The following is a 10,000-nucleotide window of genomic DNA, read 5'->3' on the forward strand; positions in this document are numbered from 1 at the left end:
CAACTGGTGAACATCCCAGCCTCTAAAAAGAAAAGAAGGTTTGATCTATTTCAAAAGCAGCATCTGAGTAAAGAAAGCTTCATTTGCATTGAATTCCTTGAAGCTGCACACTTGAAAATAAAGTTTCCATATGTAAAACTATATTCCCACAGCTGCAAATGGTAATGACCAAAAATACTTTCTCAAAAAGTATTTGAAGAAGACCTAAAAAGTTGTCTCTGAAATAGAATGAACAAATTATTAACTGTGAAGGTCTAACAGCATATCAGAGAAAAGTTGTATCCCTGCAGATCAGTGGGAATTTCTGAAAACTCATATGATGAGACATTTTAACCTACTCGACACAGGTTTTAATCAAGATGTTGAGAGAAATCAAATATCTTTAATCATAAACTGGACATGTTTATAAACTGCTCAGAAATTACTTCATAGTGTTAAATAAAATTTGCTACCTAGGCAGTATAGGAAATAGGAAATATGTCTGTCAGCAGCAGTTAATTCATGGTGGTTTCTCCTTAAAAATAATAGCATTTTAAAGGAAAGCAGCAATTTTCAGTTGATTAGAAGAATTTTTTTCTCTCTGCAGCACCCCAAATTATTACCCTATTCTTTGGTTATATAGGATATTGGAAGACAAACCCAAGTTATTAAGGCATCTGTTATAACATTAAATGCAATAAATACACAAAGGCCCATCCCAAATCAACGGCAACAGCAATTGCAACTTGTGTTGAAAATCTTTCACATGACTCCTAAATACCTCACTAAACATGAGTTTTAAAAGAACAGGAAAATAGCTGCCTTAAATGCCACCATGGCTGGTGGTTACTGCAATTGATTGGCCAAGGACTTCAGTGGGCAGCTGTACCTATAAAGGAAATATCCTGTATGTACTCACAGCGGGAAGTTGAGTTAATTCAAGTATGAATGATATCCACTCTAACTCCCTCATAAGCTTGTATTACAAGCTTCTCTTTGATATAAGGCTGCTTGATCTCGTCTCAAAGCTACAAGAATCTCCATTTTAATATTTCCTCTAACACTTGAAACGTTTGGGTCTCAAGGAAGGTACTCAGTTAGAAAAAACCCAATGTCAGAAACACATTTTCTTTTTGCTGCATTCCCCAACCCAACCAAAAAGAAAAAAAAATCAAAAAAAACCAAAACAAAACAACAAAACCAAACCACCATGGTACCCCTCTTGGAAACAAGAAAAAAAAAAAAACATAGTGCATAAATAGTTTCATTATATGTTTGTTGGATATATTGGCATGCCTTTATAATGAGTTGGAAAAGTATTGTAGGTGTAGGCTACCAGCTTTTTTTAATTTGGTCATCATTTTCTTCCAAGAGACTTTGTCCTTCACAAGGCAAACCACAAATGCACATTTTATTTTGCAACTTGTTGAGAAAAAGGAATGTTTGCTCTCTGTGTCACCATACTTGCAATCCTATGCTGATCCACCAATGAAGTGATAGCCTCTGAAAGAAACAGCTTCAGATCAGCCAGAGCAAAACAAGAGTTTTCCCTAGATGCACATATGCAGAGATCTTTTGTTCTTTACATGTTTACCCTTAAGTCTGCTCTCTTCAAGTTCTTCACATTTGCATGAGAAGATGCTTTAGTCATTCTGGGAGGTGTTTGCTCCTTTTTTCTTTATTATATATCTTAGTGATATCTTTCTCCAACTGTTCTTCAAGCCATTGCCATGACATTTCCTTTCAATTTCATTTACTTATCACAAAAGATCATGGTAGGGTTTTCTGGCATGTAAGAACTATTAAAATTAGGTCTCCTGCCATATTAAAAAGTCAGTAAACTGAGTGAAATGAAAAACTTCATGTTGACTGTCTTATGTCTGTTTGTTTCAGAAGCTCAGTATATCTTCAGCTATAGTAGTGGGTTAGTTTTCTGTTGTTTGGTTATTTTTTTAAAAGAAGATTACTTTGCACAAGAAGCTCACAGCTTTAAAAGATGGAATATTTTTGATTACTGTTTATCTGTCTGAGAATAAATCTTATAATAAGAGACCCAGAGTCTTCTTAAGAAAATTAAAAATATTTATTGAACAGCATAGTCCGTTTTGAAAACCTATTGGACAATAGTCCATGCCAATTAGTACAGGAATTTATTCATCCATTTTTTTATAATGCATTGTATTTTTTAAGCCAAGCAGCCCTGAAAGGGTCATTCCAATCCAGCAGACTAATAGGGACTGGTGTGAACCAAGATACAGGAAGTTTTACACATTTCAATAGCCATGTTCTTTAACCTGATGTAAACCTTTGGGTAATTGGCCAAATATGACAAAGTAACCTGAAGTTCCAAAAAAGGTCAGGAATTTTACTGAAATTTTGTGGCCAAACACTGGACAAAGTGGCACATTGTCCTCACCAACTCTGTGGATGCAAAGGCTTTTAGTCTTCTAATTCAGTGTGCACTGCAGGATACATCAGTTTTCATAGATAAATGCTTTATAAATTAAAACTAAAGCTCAGCATTAAAACACCAGAAATATTTGTCTGAAGTCATTAAACAACTGAATAAAAAAGAGCAAAATACAGCTAAGTGTTACAGATTATATTTTGGCCCAAAACACTGTTGCAGCAACTGCAAATCTTCATTCCTTGGAGTGCTGTTTCCTGAGTTAAAAGGGAGGCATGTAAAAAGAGTAACACCCCTGCTATTTCTGTCACCACCTCAATGTGGCAGGTGCCACTCCAAAAACGTTTTGGCAGGAGTATCCACCTGATGTGACATTCCACAACAAGCAGGACCACTTCTCCCAGCTCCTTTCTTCCCTCCCAGGTCCACTTGGACAGGATTCCTATGTGAATTTATGTGGTCACATGTGACCTATGGAACCACCCCATATGGGGGTCCTGTAATGCCATGAGCAAAAAGCAGAATTACAACATGAGAACAGAATCATCTAGAGATGACAGAAACACATCTTTTATTTTAAACAATAGGATTAAATACTTCTAATTTTTTCATTCTGACTGGTAAAATCTATCATGTAAGTTTCTTTCTAGTTTCCCAACAACAATGAATTCTACTATATCTACATAAAGAACTAAATTAAAAATTACTACAAAGGTCTTGGAACACTTAATGATTTTTAAAAAGGAAATTAAAGACTGTACTAAAGGAGAATGAATCTTAACTGAGAGCACAATCATGTTCTGCTTTGTAAAGGGGTAGCACTTTTGGTTTGTTAGATTGTAAGGGGAATAAAAGTTTCCTTCCTTATCTTGTATAATATGAGACCAGACAGTCTGAATTTAATAACGTAATATTGTAAAATAAACACAAGGTGTCATGTGCCAGGCTTCCAGAATATATTATTACAACAACAAGACATATGTTGTTGCAGAAATAGTAGACCACCCTCAATATGCCATTACAAGAAACACAGCATCAAAGCATCAAAGAAAAAAAAATATAGATAATGAAGAGAGCTCTAACTTTTTAGCTATATCAGATATCCAGACACAAAAAGGTCAAGTTAAACCACACTCGCAGTAGTATTAAAATTAAAATTTTGTAGGCAATCGTATATATGCTCCTGTAGATGAAACAACAATGTTTACCCCACCCCTGAAGAAGGCTCAGAAAATAACACTGACACCACTTTTACCTGCAGCACATTATGTCTGTTCCTGCTGCATGACTTTTTAGGACTAGAGGGTTGATTTTGGTAACCTTAAATCCCTAAGAAATACTAGTTTTATCATACCTTTTACAAACATTAGACTCCATCTATCAGAGCTTTGAAAGCTTATTTATAACAGTCCCACCTACAGCCACTAACCCCCACTTCTTACCTAGGACATAATTAAACTACTCCAGATCCTCATTAACCTGTTCCTTTGATCTCTGCAGTGATGATATGCAAAGCCATCTTATAAGGCCTCATCTCTTGCTATTGGTTGGGATTTTTGATAACTGTATGCAGAGTTCTGAGGAAGCAAAATCTATTGAAGATTTTCTCAAGCTATGGAGAAATCCAGCTCAAAAGACCAATTTAAAAAAATCCACGTATCGAGGGAAGTGCCTTCATTAGGGTCTAAGGCCTAAAAGAAAATACCAGTCCAGGGAAATACTGAAGGTCTGTGAGTGACCTTTCTTTGGTTTTAATCACTGAAACTCCCGACAGCTTAATAAGTTGAAGGTGCTAGATCACAGTCTAACTTAATAAGGCCCCACAGCAGAGCCTTGGCCACCTTTGATTGCTCCCATAAGTCTTAGCACATCTGGTACTCTGTCCTTGGGTGAAAAACATTTTCCATAACTTTCCCTATGTTCACTACCCTGCATGTGAATTACTTTTATTAAGCAAAAATAATACAGCATTGTATATTTGTATAAGCTTTTGCAGTTTTCTGTTACCATCCTACTGAGAGAGATTATTGTTTTCTCCAAAATAGAATTAAATAAAGTTTATCACAAGTATTTCCTTAGCTTTTTCTCCTACCACCACTTGGTTTGCTGAGAACCATATGGGTCAACCTAACCTTCAGCTGTGACACAAGGTTAAAGGAATGAAGACTGAAACAAGTTGGGTGGGAATCATCAGCAATCTGATGTTTTGTTCTTCTTCAAGAAATAACAAAGCACAAGGGCAAGCACAAATTTGGCTAGGAAGCTTGTTCTTAAGTAAACAGTTAGCCAAAACCCATGATAGTTTGACTGGGAAAGATATCTATTCTTTGTATGCACAGTTTAGTTGTAATGTAAATTAATACAATATGGGAATTCATACATAGAAAATGTGGAAAAAAATGAAAAAGTCATCATTTTGTAATGACTACTGCATATAAGTGTTTGACTCTACTGCACACACATGTATGCAGATACGTGTAGGAGAATAATCATGATTATGAAAAAATCAGAAACTACTTGGACAAAATCTGTTGTTGTTGCCAGATCTCATTTTACAAAACTTTTCAGTTTTTTGAATATATATCTATTTGTTTGCTTTCTATTTTCTTCAGATTTTTTTCTGTTCACAGCTGTAGGACATCTCAGCAACTTCAGTCTGGGCTGAAAGAAACAATTTAAGTGGTGTCAATGATCCCATTTTTTCCCATATTCCTCCCAGAAACATTCATTCAGAGTAAGTTTTGCTTTTCATACACTTTGGATTGCTGTAATTCTTTAATACATAATGTAATATTTATCTTGGAAAATCAAGATGATGAGATGATGGAAGCATAGGCTGGTGACTTTTTCAAAGATCCTCATAAAAAATTTGTAGCATTAGGTTCCATAATTTTTTACCAGCCCTTGAGAAAGTTTTCTGTACACAGGTGTCTTAGCAGATTTTTGGCTTTCTGCACACATAAGTGAAAAGTGCATTATTTGAAGGATTAGAAAAATAGAAAATGCATATAACTTCACCTATCTTTTCATATTCTGTGCAATACTGTGTCTCAAAACTGCATTGATGAACAACACAGGAAATTGTGCTGTTCCAACAAGGGACTTGCAAGGTTGGCATCAGAGCATTTTTGGAAAATGAATACTCTGATTTCAGGTTCTGCATAGGGTTCATAGTGTTTTCTGTAAGGCAGAATTGGTTAAATAATGATTAGGCTTTCCTGACATTTTTTAATTAGGGCAGAAAAAATAACTTGTACAAATGACAAAATTATTCACAAATACTTGATCTAAAAATAGGGCAACATAAAATCCAGGGGACCTTTTGACTTGTAACTGCTTTTAATTGACTCTGTTGTGGCCTAGGTAGATGCCATGTGTGCTGTTTTAAGATAGTCTCTGCTTGCAAATTGTTTGAAAATACAGAAAAAAAGGACTACTCAATAAATTTTGACACATACCCTCAAAATCCCAAACTGTTTGTCTTAAAATACAGACTGAGTAGGCACAACCTTCTAAAGTACTTCTCACTCATTATTCACATCCTCATAAAATGAAGATTCTGCTGTAAAAATAGCAACACTTTCATGACCATGTTGGGTCTGATCATCGCCCATATAGCAGTGGCCATAAGGGATGTCCAGGGATGAGAAAGAAGAGAGCAAGTTTATGTGTTAGTTGTCTTAGCACTCTCCTAGTCTTCAATTACTTTCAACTCAGAGACTTTCCAAGTTTGAATGGATTTATAATGCAAATGCTATGTAAATTCTACATAATCCTCAATAGATTCCTCTTCTATGAAATTAGTCAGTGTAACTTGAGCCCACCTATAGTTACAGGCTCACTTGTGTTCTCTGGCAAAAAGAAACCTTTTTCCAGCCATAACTTCTTATCTTTGATCTGACATTTATTTCTTTGATGCCTACTTTTCCACATTAGAAGATATGGCAAATAATCAGCCTTGCAATCCCACCCATGGCCTTCAGAACTCTATCAAATCTCTCCCAACTCATGTTCTCTCTTTGTCAGACTTCTACAGGATTCTATCTCATATGGAAGTCATGAAGTAGGCCCTTAATGACCCCTCTATACCTACCATCTGCAATGCATCATCCAGGAAGATTCTTCAAATGCTTTTTAGGGTCCCTCTAGCTCCTCTGTGTGACAAAATAAGGCCAAAACAAGAGGGGGGAACCACACGGGAGTTTTTTATTCCCTTTTCAGTTTGCTGTTAACTTAAGCCTTGCCCAGCTAAAGTGGTTGGCTGTCATTCTGAAAGTCAACCAGACCAACTCCATTTTCAAAGAAAACACTCTCTCATTGAACATCTCCTTCTCACCACTTGTCTTTTTACAGCCAGTTACATTTAGGAGTAAGGAAAACAGGCAGTTTCATCTGACTCTGGAAAAACTATTCCAGTAGTTTCAAGGTTTTAAAGATCTTTTTGCTGGGTCCAGGAACCAGACAATTACAGGTACACCCTATTTTGGCTGATCCAGCAGCTTTCATAAAGATAAAAAAACATTTCTTTTGGTATTAGGCATTATGCTGCAAGATATCAAACTTGTATGAGATTTTGCTGACCAGTTCAGTGTTATTTATTACATCAATACTATCATTTTAAATGCAGGCTCTTTATTTTCCTATCCTACTAAAAATGAGCAAGGTGAAAACCCAATGGTGCTATTCCTAATCATTAATATTATAATTGTTAGTTTACAGTGCAATTATTCTTATGGCTGTTTGACTGATTTTCTTGGTTTTTTATTGATGTCTTTCACCATAAGAAAATTCACAGCTCCAGACTGAAGTTTCTGAAGTCTATAATAAAGATAAGAGCCTTTTAAAAAAAGTTTTAAAAATTACTTCAGTGTTAGTTTAACTAAATATTCCCTGAGGATTCTATGAGTGTAGCCTGTGTAATTCAGCAACAGACTTTACAAGAATATATATTAAATAATATTATATGCAATCAAGCAATGAACTCAAACTGTCTCCCAGCTACATGCTTTGACTCATGTTCATTGGATAGTCATTTACTTTCTTTGACCAATTTATCCCAGACAGATTTCAGGGATACAACAAACACATCAAATTAAGATCATAATTGCTTTAGGTTCTCTTGATCATCAGTAGTGAGAGAGGGACATCTGAGAGACAATTCAGGTTTTAAATAAAGGTTTATTAAAATAAAGGTAATTTCCTTTTGTAAAACAAATTCAAATTGTACTTCTCCTCTGTGAATATGTAGCACCAAGCATGGCTATAATATAAATGTTAGTGATCATTGTAATGTCAGTCACTACCAATAGCAATATCAACAGCAGACTCAACTAACATAAAGTTATCTGTTCTCAAAAAAGCTGAGTCACTTGAAAAACTTGAAAAAGACTTGAAAAAGTTTTAATGATATTTTTTGTGCCTATTTGGGAGTCAAAGCTGTCCAAGGATTTGAGGAAGGCTCACCTCGTGAAGTCCCTTAGAAATATCAAATTATGTGACTCACAGATGAATTTTGAAGAAAGATTATGTTAAATGCTTATCTACTCAAATCTAGTCCATTGCACTGCTTACCCAGACCACAAAATCCTCCCCACCAAGAAAGTATCAGGTTTTTTCACATTTACCATGTTCCTGGTATTGCTGAGAGACACAAATACCACCACCCATGGCTAAACAGCACCACTACCAACACATAACATATCCTGCTACTAATGTACACCACCTCCTCTTTGCTGGACCCTCTCACAATGGTGGTCTTGCCAGACTCATGGATATATGAGTGTATATGAGCAAGAGAGAGCTCAAGTTAATTCCTCCTACATCCTGCACTGCCTAGTTCAAAAAAAACCTGTCTCTCTCCTTCTCTCTTTTTCTCTTTCTGCTCTCTATTAGCAGCTGCAAGAGTAATACTATCTTTTTTTTTTTTTTTTTAAGTCAGGGGAGTTAGGTTGGAGGATCTCCCCCATGCAGCTGCAGATATGAGACAGGTTTTAGCAGCTGAAGTACAAAGGAGGGAAAAAAAGCTGTTTAAAAGAGTATCACCTGGCTTCCTGCCCTACAAGAACTTTCCTCCTTTTGTTGGAGGGTTCAAGGCTCTCTTCCTTTTGCTCTTTTGGGTTTAATAAAACCTTTTGTACCCCTTCCACTCCCTCTCCCCCAGGTGGTCTACATGGCTGCTGATTGAGGTCAGCTGCAAGAGATGTAATGTCCTGAGTACAGTGCAGCAGCCTTAATCCTGATGTTAGACTTACAGCCCCTGGAGGCTGGAGACATTATTGTTTTCCTGGCTGGCTGACCTCAGTCAATAGTTGTTCTCGTCACCCAGCATGAGCCCACCTACTACAGGCATTAGAGGAATGCTCTGCACATATTTTCTGAGCAGAAACAGTTCTGCTTATGTAAGGGAGAGGGTAATATTGATAGGCAGGGTGATGCAGGTGGGCAGGGCAAGATCACCAGTCTCCTGCAAGGCTCAGGGCAGATGTTGGGACTCCCAGAGAGATGGAGGCTCCAGGATCCAGAGAGCTTCTGTGAGCTGCAATCCGCTGGGCCGAGCTGCAGCTATGCAGAGCCCTGAGGCACCTGAAGGGGACAGGAAAGGAAATTGCATCTCTGAAGCAGTAGATTTATATATTCATGCCCCCTGTAGGCCCTCTGACAAAGAAATAATTTTGTCCTTGATTACATGGATTGACAACCAGTCTGCTGCAGATACAGCTCTTCTGTGTCCCTAAAGACTGGACACTGTATTTGCTTAACTCACAGAATGGCAAAGAAGATGATCTCTTTCAAATTTAATTAACCATTTAGAAATCTGCTCTTCCCTTTTATTGGTGAAGAGCCAGACTGGGGAATAAAGAGGCCTTCTTTTCAGGTTCTCAGTGGTCCTTGGGACTAGAAACATGCAGTGAGTCTCAGCTTGGACTCAGGATAACCTCCCTGCTTGAGGCATACACTTCCAGCAGTTGGTGGGCTCTGATGATGTACAGCTCTACAGTACAGCTCAGCATCCTCTCAAACGTCTACCTTAGTTAACAAAGGAAATTTAAGCCATACAACTATTTCAATCTGATGAGTGCTAAATATGGAGGCATTCATCAGCTGCATAATAGAGACACCAAAATCTGAGTTCCTTGGGAATGTGTGCTGATGAGTAGAAAATCAATGTACTACACACCCCTCTCATCATATCCCTGAAAGACGTATACTATAACAGAGAGGGGGGAAAAAATCATAGATTGGGCTGTTTTGCAGAGGTAACAAGCATTTATCATGCTGGATCTCACCTGAGATCAATTAGCTCGGCAGACCCCTTTGATGGAAGTTCTTATTCTCTTTCTGTCAGCCACATGTAAGGTGCAGGATTCAGAAAAGGGAAATTAATCTCACACAACCCAAAATCATCAGAGACAGTCAAAAAATGGACAGTTCAGATAGGGAGAAATATCACTGAGGGGTTTTTCATGGACTGTCTCTGGGTTTTGCCAACACTGTGGCCTGAATCATGAACTGCAAAGTCATGAAACTGATGTGGCAGTGTCAGAGAAAAAAGTGAAGAAAAACCACTACCTCATCATATGTCTGACTGTGGGAAGAAGACAGGTCTTTCCTGGT

The 10,000-nt window shown here is 37.3% G+C and overlaps 1 long non-coding RNA gene across 2 annotated transcripts in view; it reads left to right on the top strand.

The window, feature by feature from the left end:
- LOC146424410 (uncharacterized) overlaps nucleotides 1–10,000 on the top strand; it is a 16,743-nt gene that overhangs the window by 5,211 nt on the left and 1,532 nt on the right. Inside the window, exons 3-4 of one of the 2 annotated variants that reach the window (XR_014846731.1) lie at nucleotides 4,999–5,120; nucleotides 6,413–10,000. The exon at nucleotides 6,413–10,000 is cut by the window's right edge and continues 1,532 nt beyond it. This is a non-coding gene — a long non-coding RNA (uncharacterized LOC146424410). The remainder of the gene's footprint in view (nucleotides 1–4,998; nucleotides 5,121–6,412) is intronic. The other variant, XR_014846732.1, reaches the window with a different exon arrangement.

Source organism: Lichenostomus cassidix, chromosome Z (assembly GCF_008360975.1).
Source record: "Lichenostomus cassidix isolate B80296 chromosome Z, HeHo_3.0, whole genome shotgun sequence".
Taxonomy (NCBI): domain Eukaryota; kingdom Metazoa; phylum Chordata; class Aves; order Passeriformes; family Meliphagidae; genus Lichenostomus; species Lichenostomus cassidix.